Below are 20,893 nucleotides of genomic sequence, written 5' to 3' on the forward strand. Positions count from 1 at the left end.
CTGAGGCCACTTACACCACACCAGTGCCTGTGGCTTCTGGCTGAGGCCACTTACACCACACCAGGGCCTGTTGCTGCTGGCTGAGGCCACTTACAACACACCAGGGCCTTTGGCTGCTGGCTGAGGCCACTTACACCACACCAGGGCCTGTGGCTGCTGGCTCAGGCCACTCATATCAAACCAGGCCCTGTGCTTCTGGCCGAGGCCATCTTCACCAAACCAGGCCCTGTGCTGCTAGCTGAGGCGACTTACACCACATCAGGGCCTGTGGCTCTGGCTGAGGCCACTTACACCACACCAGGGCCTGTGGCTGCTGGCTGAGGCCAGTTAAACCACACCAGGGCCTGTGGCTGCTGGCTGAGGCCACTTACACCATACCAGGGCCTGTGGCTGCTGGCTGAGGCGACTTACACCACACCAGAGCCTGTGGCTGCTGGCTGAGGCCACCTACACCACACCAGGGCCTTAGTTGCTATTGAGGCCATTTACACCACACCAGGGCCTGTGGCTCTGGCTGAGGCCACTTACACCACACCAGGGCCTGTGGCTCTGGCTGAGGCCACTTACACCACACCAGGGCCTGTGGCTGCTGGCTGATTCCACTTACACCACACCAGGGCCTGTGGCTCTTGCTCAGGCCACTCATATCACACCAGGCCCTGTGCTTCTGGCCGAGGCCATCTTCACCAAACCAGGCCCTGTGCTGCTTGCTGTGGCCATGTACAACACACCAGGCCCTGTGCTGGTTCCTGAGGCCATCTTCAACAATCCAGGACCTGTGCTGTTGGATAAATGCTAAACTGAGCCTTTGGGTTAGGGTATTATGCAAACATGCAGGTAGGGTTATAGGATTGTCTTCGTAAATTCAGGTACTTGCCACCTAATCACTTGAATCCATAAATTGAGACATTGTGCTGGGGCCAGCAGCTTACGGCCATACCACCCTCAGCACGCCCGACCTCGTCTGATCTCGGAAGCTAAGCAGGGCTGGGCTTGGTTAGTATTTGGATGGGGGAATACCTGGTGCTGTAAGCCTTTCCTTTTCCTGTCATTGAACCGCTTTTGATCCAGAAAAGGGGTGTATTAAAAGACCAAAAGCAGCTGCCCATTAATGAGGGCACATTAACGACATTGCTTTTGGCTCTTTTCCAATGTCTTGTGCTGCTAGCTGATGCCACGTACACCACACCAGGGCCTGAGTGACCGGCTGGGGCCACTTACACCACATCAGGGTCTGTGGCTCTGGCTGAGGCCACTTACACCACACCAGGGCCTGTGGCTGCTGGCTGAGGCCACATACAACACACCAGGGCCTTAGTTGCTATTGAGGCCATTTACACCACACCAGGGTCTGTGGCTCTTGCTCAGGCCACTTACACCACACCAGGGCCTGTGGCACTGGCTGAGGCCACTTACACCACACCAGGGCCTGTGGCTGCTGGCTGAGGCCACTTACACCACACCAGGGCCTTATTTGCTATTGAGGCCACTTACACCACACCAGGGCCTGTGGCTCTTGCTCAGGCCACTTACACCACACCAGGGCCTGTGGCTCTTGCTCAGGCCACTCATATCACACCAGGCCCTGTGCTTCTGGCCGAGGCCATCTTCACCAAACCAGGCCCTGTGCTGCTAGCTGAGGCGACTTACACCACATCAGGGCCTGTGGCTCTGGCTGAGGCCACTTACACCACACCAGGGCCTGTGGCTGCTGGCTGAGGCCAGTTAAACCACACCAGGGCCTGTGGCTGCTGGCTGAGGCCACTTACACCATACCAGGGCCTGTGGCTGCTGGCTGAGGCGACTTACACCACACCACACCAGAGCCTGTGGCTGCTGGCTGAGGCGACTTACACCACACCAGGGCCTGTGACTGCTGGCTGAGGCCACTTACACCACACCAGGGCCTTAGTTGCTATTGAGGCCACTTACACCACACCAGGGCCTGTGGCTCTGGCTGAGGCCACTTACACCACACCAGGGCCTTATTTGCCATTGAGGCCAGTTACACCACACCAGGGCCTGTGGCTCTGGCTGAGGCCACTTACACCACACCAGGGCCTGTGGCTGCTGGCTGATTCCACTTACACCACACCAGGGCCTGTGGCTCTTGCTCAGGCCACTCATATCACACCAGGCCCTGTGCTTCTGGCCGAGGCCATCTTCACCAAACCAGGCCCTGTGCTGCTTGCTGTGGCCATGTACAACACACCAGGCCCTGTGCTGGTTCCTGAGGCCATCTTCAACAATCCAGGACCTGTGCTGTTGGATAAATGCCAAACTGAGCCTTTGGGTTAGGGTATTATGCAAACATGCAGGTATGGTTATAGGATTGTCTTCGTAACTTCAGGTACTTGCCACCTAATCACTTGAATCCATAAATTGAGACATTGTGCTGGGGCCAGCAGCTTACGGCCATACCACCCTAAGCACGCCCGACCTCGTCTGATCTCGGAAGCTAAGCAGGGCTGGGCTTGGTTAGTACTTGGATGGGAGACCGCCTGGGAATACCTGGTGCTGTAAGGCTTTCATTTTCATGTCATTGAACCGCTTTTGATCCAGAGAAGGGGTGTATTAAAAGACCAAAAGCAGCTGCCCATTAATGAGGGCACATTAACGACATTGCTTTTGGCTCTTTTCCAATGTCTTGTGCTGCTAGCTGATGCCACCTACACCACACAAGGGCCTGAGTGACCGGCTGAGGCCACTTACACCACATCAGGGCCTGTGGCTCTGGCTGAGGCCACTTACACCACACCAGGGCCTGTGGCTGCTGGCTGAGGCCACCTACACCACACCAGGGCCTTAGTTGCTATTGAGGCCAATTACACCACACCAGGGTCTGTGGCTCTTGCTCAGGCCACTTACACCACACCAGGGCCTGTGGCTCTTGCTCAGGCCACTTACACCACACCAGGGCCTGTGGCACTGGCTTAGGCCACTTACACCACACCAGGGCCTGTGGCTGCTGGCTGAGGCCACTTACACCACACCAGGGCCTGAGTGACCGGCTGGGGCCACTTACACCACATCAGGGGCTGTGGCTCTGGCTGAGTCCAGTTACACCACACCAGGGCCTGTGGGTTCTGGCTGAGGCGACTTACACCACACCAGGGCCTGTGGCTGCTGGCTGAGGCCACTCACATCACACCAGGCCCTGCGCTTCTGGCCGAGGCCATCTTCACCAAACCAGGCCCTGTGCTGCTAGCTGTGGCCATGTACAACACACCAGGCCCTGTGCTGGTTCCTGAGGCCATCTTCAACAATCCAGGGCCTGTGCTGTTGGATAAATGCTAAACTGAGCCTTTGGGTTAGGGTATTATGCAAACATGAAGGTAGGGTTATAGGATTGTCTTCGTAACTTCAGGTACTTGCCACCTAATCACCTGAATCCATAAATTGAGACATTGTGCTGGGGCCAGCAGCTTACGGCCATACCACCCTGAGCACGCCTGACCTCGTCTGATCTCGGAAGCTGAGCAGGGCTGGGCTTGGTTAGTACTTGGATGGGAGACTGCCTGGGAATACCTGGTGCTGTAAGCTTTTCATTTTCATGTCATTGAACCGCTTTTGATTCAGAGAAGGGGTGTATTAAAAGACCAAAAGCAGCTGCCCATTAATGAGGGCACATTAACGACATTGCTTTTGGCTCTTTTCCAATGTCTTGTGCTGCTAGCTGATGCCACCTACACCACACCAGGGCCTGAGTGACCGGCTGGGGCCACTTACACCACATCAGGGCCTGTGGCTCTGGCTGAGGCCACTTACACCACACCAGGGCCTGTGGCTGCTGGCTTAGGCCACCTACACCACACCAGGGCCTTAGTTGCTATTGAGGCCAATTACACCACACCATGGTCTGTGGCTCTTGCTCAGGCCACTTACACCACACCAGGGCCTGTGGCTGCTGGCTGAGGCCACTTACACCACACCAGGGCCTGTGGCGGCTGGCTGAGGCCACCTACACCACACCAGGGCCTGAGTAACCGGCTGGGGCCACTTACACCACATCAAGGCCTGTGGCTCTGGCTGAGGCCAGTTACACCACAACAGGGCCTGTGGCTGCTGCCTGAGGCCACATACACCACACCAGGGCCTTAGTTGCTATTGAGGCCAATTACACCACACCAGGGTCTGTGGCTCTTGCTCAGGCCACTCACATCACACCAGGCCCTGCGCTTCTGGCCACTTACACCACACCAGGGCCTTATTTGCTATTGAGGCCACTTACACCACACCAGGGCCTGTGGCTCTTGCTCAGGCCACTTACACCACACCAGGGCCTGTGGCTCTTGCTGAGGCCACTTAGACCACACCAGGGCCTGTGGCTGCTGGCTGAGGCCACTTACACCACACCAGGGCCTGTGGCTGCTGGCTGAGGCAACCTACACCACACCAGGGCCTGTGGCTGCTTGCTGAGGCGACTTACACCACACCAGGGCCTGTTGCTGCTGGCTGAGGCCAGTTACACCACACCAGAGCCTGTGGCTGCTGGCTGAAGCCACTTACAGCACACCAGGGCCTTAGTTGCTATTGAGGCCACTTACACCACACCAGGGCCTGTGGCTCTTGCTCAGGCCACTTACACCACACCAGGGCCTGTGGCTCTTGCTCAGGCCACTCATATCACACCAGGCCCTGTGCTTCTGGCTGAGGCAACTTAGACCACACCAGGGCCTGTGGCTGCTGGCTGAGGCCACTTACACCACACCAGGGCCTGTGGCTGCTGGCTGAGGCCACCTACACCACACCAGGGCCTTAGTTGCTATTGAGGCCAATTACACCACACCAGGGTCTGTGGCTCTTGCTCAGGCCACTTACACCACACCAGGGCCTGTGGCACTGGCTGAGGCCACTTACACCACACCAGGGCCTGTGGCTGCTGGCTGAGGCCACTTACACCACACCAGGGCCTGTGGCTGCTGGCTGAGGCCACTTACACCACACCAGGGCCTGTGGCTGCTGGCTGAGGCCACTTACACCACACCAGGGCCCTTTTGCTGCTGGCTGAGGCCACTTACACCACACCAGGGCCTGTGGCTGCTGGCTGAGGCCACTCATATCACACCAGGCCCTGTGCTTCTGGCCGAGGCCATCTTCACCAAACCAGGCCCTGTGCTGCTTGCTGTGGCCATGTACAACACACCAGGCCCTGTGCTGGTTCCTGAGGCCATCTTCAACAATCCAGGGCCTGTGCTGTTGGATAAATGCCAAACTGAGCCTTTGGGTTAGGGTATTATGCAAACATGCAGGTATGGTTATAGGATTATCTTCGTAACTTCAGGTACTTGCCACCTAATCACTTGAATCCATAAATTGAGACATTGTGCTGGGGCCAGCAGCTTACGGCCATACCACCCTGAGCACGCCCGACCTCGTCTGATCTCGGAAGCTAAGCAGGGCTGGGCTTGGTTAGTACTTGGATGGGAGACTCCCTGGGAATACCTGGTGCTGTAAGCCTTTCATTTTCATGTCATTGAATCGCTTTTGATCCAGAGAAGGGGTGTATTAAAAGACCAAAAGCAGCTACCCATTAATAAGGGCACATTAATCATATTGCTTTTGGCTCTTTTCCAATGTCTTGTGCTGCTAGCTGATGCCACCTACACCACACCAGGGCCTGAGTGACCGGCTGGGGCCACTTACACCACATCAGGGGCTGTGGCTCTGGCTGAGGCCAGTTACACCACACCAGGGCCTGTGGCTGCTGGCTGAGGCCAGTTACACCACACCAGAGCCTGTGGCTGCTGGCTGAAGCCACTTACACCACACCAGGGCCTTAGTTGCTATTGAGGCCACTTACACCACACCAGGGCCTGTGGCTGCTGGCTGAGGCCACCTACACCACACCAGGGCCTGTGGCTGCTGGCTGAGGCGACTTACACCACACCAGGGCCCTTTTGCTGCTGGCTGAGGCCACTTACACCACACCAGTGCCTGTGGCTTCTGGCTGAGGCGACTTACACCACACCAGGGCCTGTGGCTGCTGGCTGAGGCCACTTACACCACACCAGGGCCTGTGGCTCTTGCTCAGGCCACTTACACCACACCAGGGCCTGTGGCACTGGCTGAGGCCACTTACACCACACCAGGGCCTGTGGCTGCTGGCTGAGGCCACTTACACCACACCAGGGCCTTATTTGCTATTGAGGCCACTTACACCACACCAGGGCCTGTGGCTCTTGCTCAGGCCACTTACACCACACCAGGGCCTGTGGCTCTTGCTCAGGCCACTCACATCACACCAGGCCCTGCGCTTCTGGCCGAGGCCATCTTCACCAAACCAGGCCCTGTGCTGCTAGCTGTGGCCATGTACAACACACCAGGCCCTGTGCTGGTTCCTGAGGCCATCTTCAACAATCCAGGGCCTGTGCTGTTGGATAAATGCTAAACTGAGCCTTTGGGTTAGGGTATTATGCAAACATGCAGGTATGGTTATAGGATTGTCTTCGTAACTTCAGGTACTTGCCACCTAATCACTTGAATCCATAAATTGAGACATTGTGCTGGGGCCAGCAGCTTACGGCCATACCACCCTGAGCACGCCCGACCTCGTCTGATCTCGGAAGCTAAGCAGGGCTGGGCTTGGTTAGTACTTGGATGGGAGACTGCCGGGGAATACCTGGTGCTGTAAGCCTTTCATTTTCATGTCATTGAACCGCTTTTGATCCAGAGAAGGGGTGTATTAAAAGACCAAAAGCAGCTGCCCATTAATAAGGGCACATTAATCACATTGCTTTTGGCTCTTTTCCAATGTCTTGTGCTGCTAGCTTATGCCACCTACACCACACCAGGGCCTGAGTGACCGGCTGGGGCCACTTACACCACATCAGGGGCTGTGGCTCTGGCTGAGTCCAGTTACACCACACCAGGGCCTGTGGGTTCTGGCTGAGGCGACTTACACCACACCAGGGCCTGTGGCTGCTGGCTGAGGCCACTTACACCACACCAGGGCCTGTGGCTCTTGCTCAGGCCACTCACATCACACCAGGCCCTGCGCTTCTGGCCGAGGCCATCTTCACCAAACCAGGCCCTGTGCTGCTAGCTGTGGCCATGTACAACACACCAGGCCCTGTGCTGGTTCCTGAGGCCATCTTCAACAATCCAGGGCCTGTGCTGTTGGATAAATGCTAAACTGAGCCTTTGGGTTAGGGTATTATGCAAACATGAAGGTAGGGTTATAGGATTGTCTTCGTAACTTCAGGTACTTGCCACCTAATCACCTGAATCCATAAATTGAGACATTGTGCTGGGGCCAGCAGCTTACGGCCAGCAGCTTACGGCCATACCACCCTGAGCACGCCTGACCTCGTCTGATCTCGGAAGCTGAGCAGGGCTGGGCTTGGTTAGTACTTGGATGGGAGACTGCCTGGGAATACCTGGTGCTGTAAGCTTTTCATTTTCATGTCATTGAACCGCTTTTGATCCAGAGAAGGGGTGTATTAAAAGACCAAAATCAGCTGCCCATTAATGAGGGCACATTAACGACATTGCTTTTGGCTCTTTTCCAATGTCTTGTGCTGCTAGCTGATGCCACCTACACCACACCAGGGCCTGAGTGACCGGCTGGGGCCACTTACACCACGTCAGGGCCTGTGGCTCTGGCTGAGGCCACTTACACCACACCAGGGCCTGTGGCTGCTGGCTTAGGCCACCTACACCACACCAGGGCCTTAGTTGCTATTGAGGCCAATTACACCACACCATGGTCTGTGGCTCTTGCTCAGGCCACTTACACCACACCAGGGCCTGTGGCTGCTGGCTGAGGCCACTTACACCACACCAGGGCCTGTGGCGGCTGGCTGAGGCCACCTACATCACACCAGGGCCTGAGTAACCGGCTGGGGCCACTTACACCACATCAGGGCCTGTGGCTCTGGCTGAGGCCAGTTACACCACAACAGGGCCTGTGGCTGCTGCCTGAGGCCACATACACCACACCAGGGCCTTAGTTGCTATTGAGGCCAATTACACCACACCAGGGTCTGTGGCTCTTGCTCAGGCCACTCACATCACACCAGGCCCTGCGCTTCTGGCCACTTACACCACACCAGGGCCTTATTTGCTATTGAGGCCACTTACACCACACCAGGGCCTGTGGCTCTTGCTCAGGCCACTTACACCACACCAGGGCCTGTGGCTCTTGCTGAGGCCACTTAGACCACACCAGGGCCTGTGGCTGCTGGCTGAGGCCACTTACACCACACCAGGGCCTGTGGCTGCTGGCTGATGCAACCTACACCACACAAGGGCCTGAGTGACCGGCTGGGGCCACTTACACCACATCAGGGCCTGTGGCTCTGGCTGAGGCCACTTTCACCACACCAGGGCCTGTGGCTGCTGGCTGAGGCCACCTACACCACACCAGGGCATTAGTTGCTATTGAGGCCAATTACACCACACCAGGGTCTGTGGCTCTTGCTCAGGCCACTTACACCACACCAGGGCCTGTGGCTCTTGCTCAGGCCACTTACACCACACCAGGGCCTGTGGCTGCTGGCTGAGGCCACCTACACCACACCAGGGCATTAGTTGCTATTGAGGCCAATTACACCACACCAGGGTCTGTGGCTCTTGCTCAGGCCACTTACACCACACCAGGGCCTGTGGCACTGGCTGAGGCCACTTACACCACACCAGGGCCTGTGGCTGCTGGCTGAGGCCACTTACACCACACCAGGGCCTGTGGCTGCTGGCTGAGGCCACTTACACCACACCAGGGCCTGTGGCTGCTGGCTGAGGCCACTTACACCACACCAGGGCCCTTTTGCTGCTGGCTGAGGCCACTTACACCACACCAGGGCCTGTGGCTGCTGGCTGAGGCCACTCATATCACACCAGGCCCTGTGCTTCTGGCCGAGGCCATCTTCACCAAACCAGGCCCTGTGCTGCTTGCTGTGGCCATGTACAACACACCAGGCCCTGTGCTGGTTCCTGAGGCCATCTTCAACAATCCAGGGCCTGTGCTGTTGGATAAATGCCAAACTGAGCCTTTGGGTTAGGGTATTATGCAAACATGCAGGTATGGTTATAGGATTATCTTCGTAACTTCAGGTACTTGCCACCTAATCACTTGAATCCATAAATTGAGACATTGTGCTGGGGCCAGCAGCTTACGGCCATACCACCCTGAGCACGCCCGACCTCGTCTGATCTCGGAAGCTAAGCAGGGCTGGGCTTGGTTAGTACTTGGATGGGAGACTCCCTGGGAATACCTGGTGCTGTAAGCCTTTCATTTTCATGTCATTGAATCGCTTTTGATCCAGAGAAGGGGTGTATTAAAAGACCAAAAGCAGCTACCCATTAATAAGGGCACATTAATCATATTGCTTTTGGCTCTTTTCCAATGTCTTGTGCTGCTAGCTGATGCCACCTACACCACACCAGGGCCTGAGTGACCGGCTGGGGCCACTTACACCACATCAGGGGCTGTGGCTCTGGCTGAGGCCAGTTACACCACACCAGGGCCTGTGGCTGCTGGCTGAGGCCAGTTACACCACACCAGAGCCTGTGGCTGCTGGCTGAAGCCACTTACACCACACCAGGGCCTTAGTTGCTATTGAGGCCACTTACACCACACCAGGGCCTGTGGCTGCTGGCTGAGGCCACCTACACCACACCAGGGCCTGTGGCTGCTGGCTGAGGCGACTTACACCACACCAGGGCCCTTTTGCTGCTGGCTGAGGCCACTTACACCACACCAGTGCCTGTGGCTTCTGGCTGAGGCGACTTACACCACACCAGGGCCTGTGGCTGCTGGCTGAGGCCACTTACACCACACCAGGGCCTGTGGCTCTTGCTCAGGCCACTTACACCACACCAGGGCCTGTGGCACTGGCTGAGGCCACTTACACCACACCAGGGCCTGTGGCTGCTGGCTGAGGCCACTTACACCACACCAGGGCCTTATTTGCTATTGAGGCCACTTACACCACACCAGGGCCTGTGGCTCTTGCTCAGGCCACTTACACCACACCAGGGCCTGTGGCTCTTGCTCAGGCCACTCACATCACACCAGGCCCTGCGCTTCTGGCCGAGGCCATCTTCACCAAACCAGGCCCTGTGCTGCTAGCTGTGGCCATGTACAACACACCAGGCCCTGTGCTGGTTCCTGAGGCCATCTTCAACAATCCAGGGCCTGTGCTGTTGGATAAATGCTAAACTGAGCCTTTGGGTTAGGGTATTATGCAAACATGCAGGTATGGTTATAGGATTGTCTTCGTAACTTCAGGTACTTGCCACCTAATCACTTGAATCCATAAATTGAGACATTGTGCTGGGGCCAGCAGCTTACGGCCATACCACCCTGAGCACGCCCGACCTCGTCTGATCTCGGAAGCTAAGCAGGGCTGGGCTTGGTTAGTACTTGGATGGGAGACTGCCTGGGAATACCTGGTGCTGTAAGCCTTTCATTTTCATGTCATTGAACCGCTTTTGATCCAGAGAAGGGGTGTATTAAAAGACCAAAAGCAGCTGCCCATTAATAAGGGCACATTAATCACATTGCTTTTGGCTCTTTTCCAATGTCTTGTGCTGCTAGCTTATGCCACCTACACCACACCAGGGCCTGAGTGACCGGCTGGGGCCACTTACACCACATCAGGGGCTGTGGCTCTGGCTGAGTCCAGTTACACCACACCAGGGCCTGTGGGTTCTGGCTGAGGCGACTTACACCACACCAGGGCCTGTGGCTGCTGGCTGAGGCCACTTACACCACACCAGGGCCTGTGGCTCTTGCTCAGGCCACTCACATCACACCAGGCCCTGCGCTTCTGGCCGAGGCCATCTTCACCAAACCAGGCCCTGTGCTGCTAGCTGTGGCCATGTACAACACACCAGGCCCTGTGCTGGTTCCTGAGGCCATCTTCAACAATCCAGGGCCTGTGCTGTTGGATAAATGCTAAACTGAGCCTTTGGGTTAGGGTATTATGCAAACATGAAGGTAGGGTTATAGGATTGTCTTCGTAACTTCAGGTACTTGCCACCTAATCACCTGAATCCATAAATTGAGACATTGTGCTGGGGCCAGCAGCTTACGGCCAGCAGCTTACGGCCATACCACCCTGAGCACGCCTGACCTCGTCTGATCTCGGAAGCTGAGCAGGGCTGGGCTTGGTTAGTACTTGGATGGGAGACTGCCTGGGAATACCTGGTGCTGTAAGCTTTTCATTTTCATGTCATTGAACCGCTTTTGATCCAGAGAAGGGGTGTATTAAAAGACCAAAATCAGCTGCCCATTAATGAGGGCACATTAACGACATTGCTTTTGGCTCTTTTCCAATGTCTTGTGCTGCTAGCTGATGCCACCTACACCACACCAGGGCCTGAGTGACCGGCTGGGGCCACTTACACCACGTCAGGGCCTGTGGCTCTGGCTGAGGCCACTTACACCACACCAGGGCCTGTGGCTGCTGGCTTAGGCCACCTACACCACACCAGGGCCTTAGTTGCTATTGAGGCCAATTACACCACACCATGGTCTGTGGCTCTTGCTCAGGCCACTTACACCACACCAGGGCCTGTGGCTGCTGGCTGAGGCCACTTACACCACACCAGGGCCTGTGGCGGCTGGCTGAGGCCACCTACATCACACCAGGGCCTGAGTAACCGGCTGGGGCCACTTACACCACATCAGGGCCTGTGGCTCTGGCTGAGGCCAGTTACACCACAACAGGGCCTGTGGCTGCTGCCTGAGGCCACATACACCACACCAGGGCCTTAGTTGCTATTGAGGCCAATTACACCACACCAGGGTCTGTGGCTCTTGCTCAGGCCACTCACATCACACCAGGCCCTGCGCTTCTGGCCACTTACACCACACCAGGGCCTTATTTGCTATTGAGGCCACTTACACCACACCAGGGCCTGTGGCTCTTGCTCAGGCCACTTACACCACACCAGGGCCTGTGGCTCTTGCTGAGGCCACTTAGACCACACCAGGGCCTGTGGCTGCTGGCTGAGGCCACTTACACCACACCAGGGCCTGTGGCTGCTGGCTGATGCAACCTACACCACACAAGGGCCTGAGTGACCGGCTGGGGCCACTTACACCACACCAGGGCCTGTGGCTGCTGGCTGAGGCCACTTACACCACACCAGGGCCTGTGGCTGCTGGCTGAGGCCACTTACACCACACCAGGGCCCTTTTGCTGCTGGCTGAGGCCACTTACACCACACCAGGGCCTGTGGCTGCTGGCTGAGGCCACTCATATCACACCAGGCCCTGTGCTTCTGGCCGAGGCCATCTTCACCAAACCAGGCCCTGTGCTGCTTGCTGTGGCCATGTACAACACACCAGGCCCTGTGCTGGTTCCTGAGGCCATCTTCAACAATCCAGGGCCTGTGCTGTTGGATAAATGCCAAACTGAGCCTTTGGGTTAGGGTATTATGCAAACATGCAGGTATGGTTATAGGATTATCTTCGTAACTTCAGGTACTTGCCACCTAATCACTTGAATCCATAAATTGAGACATTGTGCTGGGGCCAGCAGCTTACGGCCATACCACCCTGAGCACGCCCGACCTCGTCTGATCTCGGAAGCTAAGCAGGGCTGGGCTTGGTTAGTACTTGGATGGGAGACTCCCTGGGAATACCTGGTGCTGTAAGCCTTTCATTTTCATGTCATTGAATCGCTTTTGATCCAGAGAAGGGGTGTATTAAAAGACCAAAAGCAGCTACCCATTAATAAGGGCACATTAATCATATTGCTTTTGGCTCTTTTCCAATGTCTTGTGCTGCTAGCTGATGCCACCTACACCACACCAGGGCCTGAGTGACCGGCTGGGGCCACTTACACCACATCAGGGGCTGTGGCTCTGGCTGAGGCCAGTTACACCACACCAGGGCCTGTGGCTGCTGGCTGAGGCCAGTTACACCACACCAGAGCCTGTGGCTGCTGGCTGAAGCCACTTACACCACACCAGGGCCTTAGTTGCTATTGAGGCCACTTACACCACACCAGGGCCTGTGGCTGCTGGCTGAGGCCACCTACACCACACCAGGGCCTGTGGCTGCTGGCTGAGGCGACTTACACCACACCAGGGCCCTTTTGCTGCTGGCTGAGGCCACTTACACCACACCAGTGCCTGTGGCTTCTGGCTGAGGCGACTTACACCACACCAGGGCCTGTGGCTGCTGGCTGAGGCCACTTACACCACACCAGGGCCTGTGGCTCTTGCTCAGGCCACTTACACCACACCAGGGCCTGTGGCACTGGCTGAGGCCACTTACACCACACCAGGGCCTGTGGCTGCTGGCTGAGGCCACTTACACCACACCAGGGCCTTATTTGCTATTGAGGCCACTTACACCACACCAGGGCCTGTGGCTCTTGCTCAGGCCACTTACACCACACCAGGGCCTGTGGCTCTTGCTCAGGCCACTCACATCACACCAGGCCCTGCGCTTCTGGCCGAGGCCATCTTCACCAAACCAGGCCCTGTGCTGCTAGCTGTGGCCATGTACAACACACCAGGCCCTGTGCTGGTTCCTGAGGCCATCTTCAACAATCCAGGGCCTGTGCTGTTGGATAAATGCTAAACTGAGCCTTTGGGTTAGGGTATTATGCAAACATGCAGGTATGGTTATAGGATTGTCTTCGTAACTTCAGGTACTTGCCACCTAATCACTTGAATCCATAAATTGAGACATTGTGCTGGGGCCAGCAGCTTACGGCCATACCACCCTGAGCACGCCCGACCTCGTCTGATCTCGGAAGCTAAGCAGGGCTGGGCTTGGTTAGTACTTGGATGGGAGACTGCCTGGGAATACCTGGTGCTGTAAGCCTTTCATTTTCATGTCATTGAACCGCTTTTGATCCAGAGAAGGGGTGTATTAAAAGACCAAAAGCAGCTGCCCATTAATAATGGCACATTAATCACATTGCTTTTGGCTCTTTTCCAATGTCTTGTGCTGCTAGCTTATGCCACCTACACCACACCAGGGCCTGAGTGACCGGCTGGGGCCACTTACACCACATCAGGGGCTGTGGCTCTGGCTGAGTCCAGTTACACCACACCAGGGCCTGTGGGTTCTGGCTGAGGCGACTTACACCACACCAGGGCCTGTGGCTGCTGGCTGAGGCCACTTACACCACACCAGGGCCTGTGGCTCTTGCTCAGGCCACTCACATCACACCAGGCCCTGCGCTTCTGGCCGAGGCCATCTTCACCAAACCAGGCCCTGTGCTGCTAGCTGTGGCCATGTACAACACACCAGGCCCTGTGCTGGTTCCTGAGGCCATCTTCAACAATCCAGGGCCTGTGCTGTTGGATAAATGCTAAACTGAGCCTTTGGGTTAGGGTATTATGCAAACATGAAGGTAGGGTTATAGGATTGTCTTCGTAACTTCAGGTACTTGCCACCTAATCACCTGAATCCATAAATTGAGACATTGTGCTGGGGCCAGCAGCTTACGGCCAGCAGCTTACGGCCATACCACCCTGAGCACGCCTGACCTCGTCTGATCTCGGAAGCTGAGCAGGGCTGGGCTTGGTTAGTACTTGGATGGGAGACTGCCTGGGAATACCTTGTGCTGTAAGCTTTTCATTTTCATGTCATTGAACCGCTTTTGATCCAGAGAAGGGGTGTATTAAAAGACCAAAATCAGCTGCCCATTAATGAGGGCACATTAACGACATTGCTTTTGGCTCTTTTCCAATGTCTTGTGCTGCTAGCTGATGCCACCTACACCACACCAGGGCCTGAGTGACCGGCTGGGGCCACTTACACCACGTCAGGGCCTGTGGCTCTGGCTGAGGCCACTTACACCACACCAGGGCCTGTGGCTGCTGGCTTAGGCCACCTACACCACACCAGGGCCTTAGTTGCTATTGAGGCCAATTACACCACACCATGGTCTGTGGCTCTTGCTCAGGCCACTTACACCACACCAGGGCCTGTGGCTGCTGGCTGAGGCCACTTACACCACACCAGGGCCTGTGGCGGCTGGCTGAGGCCACCTACATCACACCAGGGCCTGAGTAACCGGCTGGGGCCACTTACACCACATCAGGGCCTGTGGCTCTGGCTGAGGCCAGTTACACCACAACAGGGCCTGTGGCTGCTGCCTGAGGCCACATACACCACACCAGGGCCTTAGTTGCTATTGAGGCCAATTACACCACACCAGGGTCTGTGGCTCTTGCTCAGGCCACTCACATCACACCAGGCCCTGCGCTTCTGGCCACTTACACCACACCAGGGCCTTATTTGCTATTGAGGCCACTTACACCACACCAGGGCCTGTGGCTCTTGCTCAGGCCACTTACACCACACCAGGGCCTGTGGCTCTTGCTGAGGCCACTTAGACCACACCAGGGCCTGTGGCTGCTGGCTGAGGCCACTTACACCACACCAGGGCCTGTGGCTGCTGGCTGATGCAACCTACACCACACAAGGGCCTGAGTGACCGGCTGGGGCCACTTACACCACATCAGGGCCTGTGGCTCTGGCTGAGGCCACTTTCACCACACCAGGGCCTGTGGCTGCTGGCTGAGGCCACCTACACCACACCAGGGCATTAGTTGCTATTGAGGCCAATTACACCACACCAGGGTCTGTGGCTCTTGCTCAGGCCACTTACACCACACCAGGGCCTGTGGCTCTTGCTCAGGCCACTTACACCACACCAGGGCCTGTGGCTGCTGGCTGAGGCCAGTTACACCACACCAGAGCCTGTGGCTGCTGGCTGAAGCCACTTACACCACACCAGGGCCTTAGTTGCTATTGAGGCCACTTACACCACACCAGGGCCTGTGGCTGCTGGCTGAGGCCACCTACACCACACCAGGGCCTGTGGCTGCTGGCTGAGGCGACTTACACCACACCAGGGCCCTTTTGCTGCTGGCTGAGGCCACTTACACCACACCAGTGCCTGTGGCTTCTGGCTGAGGCGACTTACACCACACCAGGGCCTGTGGCTGCTGGCTGAGGCCACTTACACCACACCAGGGCCTGTGGCTCTTGCTCAGGCCACTTACACCACACCAGGGCCTGTGGCACTGGCTGAGGCCACTTACACCACACCAGGGCCTGTGGCTGCTGGCTGAGGCCACTTACACCACACCAGGGCCTTATTTGCTATTGAGGCCACTTACACCACACCAGGGCCTGTGGCTCTTGCTCAGGCCACTTACACCACACCAGGGCCTGTGGCTCTTGCTCAGGCCACTCACATCACACCAGGCCCTGCGCTTCTGGCCGAGGCCATCTTCACCAAACCAGGCCCTGTGCTGCTAGCTGTGGCCATGTACAACACACCAGGCCCTGTGCTGGTTCCTGAGGCCATCTTCAACAATCCAGGGCCTGTGCTGTTGGATAAATGCTAAACTGAGCCTTTGGGTTAGGGTATTATGCAAACATGCAGGTATGGTTATAGGATTGTCTTCGTAACTTCAGGTACTTGCCACCTAATCACTTGAATCCATAAATTGAGACATTGTGCTGGGGCCAGCAGCTTACGGCCATACCACCCTGAGCACGCCCGACCTCGTCTGATCTCGGAAGCTAAGCAGGGCTGGGCTTGGTTAGTACTTGGATGGGAGACTCCCTGGGAATACCTGGTGCTGTAAGCCTTTCATTTTCATGTCATTGAACCGCTTTTGATCCAGAGAAGGGGTGTATTAAAAGACCAAAAGCAGCTGCCCATTAATAAGGGCACATTAATCACATTGCTTTTGGCTCTTTTCCAATGTCTTGTGCTGCTAGCTTATGCCACCTACACCACACCAGGGCCTGAGTGACCGGCTGGGGCCACTTACACCACATCAGGGGCTGTGGCTCTGGCTGAGTCCAGTTACACCACACCAGGGCCTGTGGGTTCTGGCTGAGGCGACTTACACCACACCAGGGCCTGTGGCTGCTGGCTGAGGCCACTTACACCACACCAGGGCCTGTGGCTCTTGCTCAGGCCACTCACATCACACCAGGCCCTGCGCTTCTGGCCGAGGCCATCTTCACCAAACCAGGCCCTGTGCTGCTAGCTGTGGCCATGTACAACACACCAGGCCCTGTGCTGGTTCCTGAGGCCATCTTCAACAATCCAGGGCCTGTGCTGTTGGATAAATGCTAAACTGAGCCTTTGGGTTAGGGTATTATGCAAACATGAAGGTAGGGTTATAGGATTGTCTTCGTAACTTCAGGTACTTGCCACCTAATCACCTGAATCCATAAATTGAGACATTGTGCTGGGGCCAGCAGCTTACGGCCAGCAGCTTACGGCCATACCACCCTGAGCACGCCTGACCTCGTCTGATCTCGGAAGCTGAGCAGGGCTGGGCTTGGTTAGTACTTGGATGGGAGACTGCCTGGGAATACCTGGTGCTGTAAGCTTTTCATTTTCATGTCATTGAACCGCTTTTGATCCAGAGAAGGGGTGTATTAAAAGACCAAAATCAGCTGCCCATTAATGAGGGCACATTAACGACATTGCTTTTGGCTCTTTTCCAATGTCTTGTGCTGCTAGCTGATGCCACCTACACCACACCAGGGCCTGAGTGACCGGCTGGGGCCACTTACACCACGTCAGGGCCTGTGGCTCTGGCTGAGGCCACTTACACCACACCAGGGCCTGTGGCTGCTGGCTTAGGCCACCTACACCACACCAGGGCCTTAGTTGCTATTGAGGCCAATTACACCACACCATGGTCTGTGGCTCTTGCTCAGGCCACTTACACCACACCAGGGCCTGTGGCTGCTGGCTGAGGCCACTTACACCACACCAGGGCCTGTGGCGGCTGGCTGAGGCCACCTACATCACACCAGGGCCTGAGTAACCGGCTGGGGCCACTTACACCACATCAGGGCCTGTGGCTCTGGCTGAGGCCAGTTACACCACAACAGGGCCTGTGGCTGCTGCCTGAGGCCACATACACCACACCAGGGCCTTAGTTGCTATTGAGGCCAATTACACCACACCAGGGTCTGTGGCTCTTGCTCAGGCCACTCACATCACACCAGGCCCTGCGCTTCTGGCCACTTACACCACACCAGGGCCTTATTTGCTATTGAGGCCACTTACACCACACCAGGGCCTGTGGCTCTTGCTCAGGCCACTTACACCACACCAGGGCCTGTGGCTCTTGCTGAGGCCACTTAGACCACACCAGGGCCTGTGGCTGCTGGCTGAGGCCACTTACACCACACCAGGGCCTGTGGCTGCTGGCTGATGCAACCTACACCACACAAGGGCCTGAGTGACCGGCTGGGGCCACTTACACCACACCAGGGCCTGTGGCTGCTGGCTGAGGCCACTTACACCACACCAGGGCCTGTGGCTGCTGGCTGAGGCCACTTACACCACACCAGGGCCCTTTTGCTGCTGGCTGAGGCCACTTACACCACACCAGGGCCTGTGGCTGCTGGCTGAGGCCACTCATATCACACCAGGCCCTGTGCTTCTGGCCGAGGCCATCTTCACCAAACCAGGCCCTGTGCTGCTTGCTGTGGCCATGTACAACACACCAGGCCCTGTGCTGGTTCCTGAGGCCATCTTCAACAATCCAGGGCCTGTGCTGTTGGATAAATGCCAAACTGAGCCTTTGGGTTAGGGTATTATGCAAACATGCAGGTATGGTTATAGGATTATCTTCGTAACTTCAGGTACTTGCCACCTAATCACTTGAATCCATAAATTGAGACATTGTGCTGGGGCCAGCAGCTTACGGCCATACCACCCTGAGCACGCCCGACCTCGTCTGATCTCGGAAGCTAAGCAGGGCTGGGCTTGGTTAGTACTTGGATGGGAGACTCCCTGGGAATACCTGGTGCTGTAAGCCTTTCATTTTCATGTCATTGAATCGCTTTTGATCCAGAGAAGGGGTGTATTAAAAGACCAAAAGCAGCTACCCATTAATAAGGGCACATTAATCATATTGCTTTTGGCTCTTTTCCAATGTCTTGTGCTGCTAGCTGATGCCACCTACACCACACCAGGGCCTGAGTGACCGGCTGGGGCCACTTACACCACATCAGGGGCTGTGGCTCTGGCTGAGGCCAGTTACACCACACCAGGGCCTGTGGCTGCTGGCTGAGGCCAGTTACACCACACCAGAGCCTGTGGCTGCTGGCTGAAGCCACTTACACCACACCAGGGCCTTAGTTGCTATTGAGGCCACTTACACCACACCAGGGCCTGTGGCTGCTGGCTGAGGCCACCTACACCACACCAGGGCCTGTGGCTGCTGGCTGAGGCGACTTACACCACACCAGGGCCCTTTTGCTGCTGGCTGAGGCCACTTACACCACACCAGTGCCTGTGGCTTCTGGCTGAGGCGACTTACACCACACCAGGGCCTGTGGCTGCTGGCTGAGGCCACTTACACCACACCAGGGCCTGTGGCTCTTGCTCAGGCCACTTACACCACACCAGGGCCTGTGGCACTGGCTGAGGCCACTTACACCACACCAGGGCCTGTGGCTGCTGGCTGAGGCCACTTACACCACACCAGGGCCTTATTTGCTATTGAGGCCACTTACACCACACCAGGGCCTGTGGCTCTTGCTCAGGCCACTTACACCACACCAGGGCCTGTGGCTCTTGCTCAGGCCACTCACATCACACCAGGCCCTGCGCTTCTGGCCGAGGCCATCTTCACCAAACCAGGCCCTGTGCTGCTAGCTGTGGCCATGTACAACACACCAGGCCCTGTGCTGGTTCCTGAGGCCATCTTCAACAATCCAGGGCCTGTGCTGTTGGATAAATGCTAAACTGAGCCTTTGGGTTAGGGTATTATGCAAACATGCAGGTATGGTTATAGGATTGTCTTCGTAACTTCAGGTACTTGCCACCTAATCACTTGAATCCATAAATTGAGACATTGTGCTGGGGCCAGCAGCTTACGGCCATACCACCCTGAGCACGCCCGACCTCGTCTGATCTCGGAAGCTAAGCAGGGCTGGGCTTGGTTAGTACTTGGATGGGAGACTGCCTGGGAATACCTGGTGCTGTAAGCCTTTCATTTTCATGTCATTGAACCGCTTTTGATCCAGAGAAGGGGTGTATTAAAAGACCAAAAGCAGCTGCCCATTAATAATGGCACATTAATCACATTGCTTTTGGCTCTTTTCCAATGTCTTGTGCTGCTAGCTTATGCCACCTACACCACACCAGGGCCTGAGTGACCGGCTGGGGCCACTTACACCACATCAGGGGCTGTGGCTCTGGCTGAGTCCAGTTACACCACACCAGGGCCTGTGGGTTCTGGCTGAGGCGACTTACACCACACCAGGGCCTGTGGCTGCTGGCTGAGGCCACTTACACCACACCAGGGCCTGTGGCTCTTGCTCAGGCCACTCACATCACACCAGGCCCTGCGCTTCTGGCCGAGGCCATCTTCACCAAACCAGGCCCTGTGCTGCTAGCTGTGGCCATGTACAACACACCAGGCCCTGTGCTGGTTCCTGAGGCCATCTTCAACAATCCAGGGCCTGTGCTGTTGGATAAATGCTAAACTGAGCCTTTGGGTTAGGGTATTATGCAAACATGAAGGTAGGGTTATAGGATTGTCTTCGTAACTTCAGGTACTTGCCACCTAATCACCTGAATCCATAAATTGAGACATTGTGCTGGGGCCAGCAGCTTACGGCCAGCAGCTTACGGCCATACCACCCTGAGCACGCCTGACCTCGTCTGATCTCGGAAGCTGAGCAGGGCTGGGCTTGGTTAGTACTTGGATGGGAGACTGCCTGGGAATACCTTGTGCTGTAAGCTTTTCATTTTCATGTCATTGAACCGCTTTTGATCCAGAGAAGGGGTGTATTAAAAGACCAAAATCAGCTGCCCATTAATGAGGGCACATTAACGACATTGCTTTTGGCTCTTTTCCAATGTCTTGTGCTGCTAGCTGATGCCACCTACACCACACCAGGGCCTGAGTGACCGGCTGGGGCCAC

General features: G+C 56.4%; 9 non-coding genes and 8 pseudogenes across 9 annotated transcripts; all 17 read left to right on the plus strand.

The window, feature by feature from the left end:
• The first annotated feature begins 926 nt into the window (after nt 1-926).
• On the plus strand, nt 927-1,035 carry LOC147328972 (5S ribosomal RNA; annotated as a pseudogene).
• Nucleotides 1,036-2,407: 1,372 nt separating this feature from the next.
• On the plus strand, nt 2,408-2,526 carry LOC147328973 (5S ribosomal RNA; annotated as a pseudogene).
• Nucleotides 2,527-3,424: 898 nt separating this feature from the next.
• Nucleotides 3,425-3,543, plus strand: LOC147328974 (5S ribosomal RNA; annotated as a pseudogene).
• A 1,798-nt stretch (nt 3,544-5,341) lies between these two features.
• On the plus strand, nt 5,342-5,460 carry LOC147328975 (5S ribosomal RNA). The gene has a single exon (XR_015129429.1). It is a non-coding gene; the product is annotated as a 5S ribosomal RNA (ribosomal RNA).
• A 1,058-nt stretch (nt 5,461-6,518) lies between these two features.
• LOC147328976 (5S ribosomal RNA) lies at nt 6,519-6,637 on the plus strand. Its single transcript, XR_015129634.1, has one exon. It is a non-coding gene; the product is annotated as a 5S ribosomal RNA (ribosomal RNA).
• A 638-nt stretch (nt 6,638-7,275) lies between these two features.
• On the plus strand, nt 7,276-7,394 carry LOC147328977 (5S ribosomal RNA; annotated as a pseudogene).
• Nucleotides 7,395-9,111: 1,717 nt separating this feature from the next.
• Nucleotides 9,112-9,230, plus strand: LOC147328978 (5S ribosomal RNA). The gene has a single exon (XR_015129440.1). It is a non-coding gene; the product is annotated as a 5S ribosomal RNA (ribosomal RNA).
• A 1,058-nt stretch (nt 9,231-10,288) lies between these two features.
• Nucleotides 10,289-10,407, plus strand: LOC147328979 (5S ribosomal RNA). Its single transcript, XR_015129341.1, has one exon. It is a non-coding gene; the product is annotated as a 5S ribosomal RNA (ribosomal RNA).
• Nucleotides 10,408-11,045: 638 nt separating this feature from the next.
• Nucleotides 11,046-11,164, plus strand: LOC147328980 (5S ribosomal RNA; annotated as a pseudogene).
• Nucleotides 11,165-12,490: 1,326 nt separating this feature from the next.
• Nucleotides 12,491-12,609, plus strand: LOC147328981 (5S ribosomal RNA). Its single transcript, XR_015129452.1, has one exon. It is a non-coding gene; the product is annotated as a 5S ribosomal RNA (ribosomal RNA).
• Nucleotides 12,610-13,667: 1,058 nt separating this feature from the next.
• On the plus strand, nt 13,668-13,786 carry LOC147328982 (5S ribosomal RNA). The gene has a single exon (XR_015129342.1). It is a non-coding gene; the product is annotated as a 5S ribosomal RNA (ribosomal RNA).
• A 638-nt stretch (nt 13,787-14,424) lies between these two features.
• LOC147328983 (5S ribosomal RNA) lies at nt 14,425-14,543 on the plus strand (annotated as a pseudogene).
• Nucleotides 14,544-16,456: 1,913 nt separating this feature from the next.
• Nucleotides 16,457-16,575, plus strand: LOC147328984 (5S ribosomal RNA). The gene has a single exon (XR_015129465.1). It is a non-coding gene; the product is annotated as a 5S ribosomal RNA (ribosomal RNA).
• Nucleotides 16,576-17,213: 638 nt separating this feature from the next.
• Nucleotides 17,214-17,332, plus strand: LOC147328985 (5S ribosomal RNA; annotated as a pseudogene).
• A 1,326-nt stretch (nt 17,333-18,658) lies between these two features.
• On the plus strand, nt 18,659-18,777 carry LOC147328986 (5S ribosomal RNA). Its single transcript, XR_015129478.1, has one exon. It is a non-coding gene; the product is annotated as a 5S ribosomal RNA (ribosomal RNA).
• Nucleotides 18,778-19,835: 1,058 nt separating this feature from the next.
• On the plus strand, nt 19,836-19,954 carry LOC147328987 (5S ribosomal RNA). The gene has a single exon (XR_015129343.1). It is a non-coding gene; the product is annotated as a 5S ribosomal RNA (ribosomal RNA).
• A 638-nt stretch (nt 19,955-20,592) lies between these two features.
• Nucleotides 20,593-20,711, plus strand: LOC147328988 (5S ribosomal RNA; annotated as a pseudogene).
• The last annotated feature ends 182 nt before the right edge of the window (nt 20,712-20,893 follow it).

Source organism: Aulonocara sp. 'chitande type north' Nkhata Bay, linkage group LG5 (assembly GCF_057382095.1).
Source record: "Aulonocara sp. 'chitande type north' Nkhata Bay isolate Kocher_YH1m ecotype deep benthic linkage group LG5, A_spYH_male_GT1.1, whole genome shotgun sequence".
Lineage (NCBI taxonomy): Eukaryota > Metazoa > Chordata > Actinopteri > Cichliformes > Cichlidae > Aulonocara > Aulonocara sp. 'chitande type north' Nkhata Bay.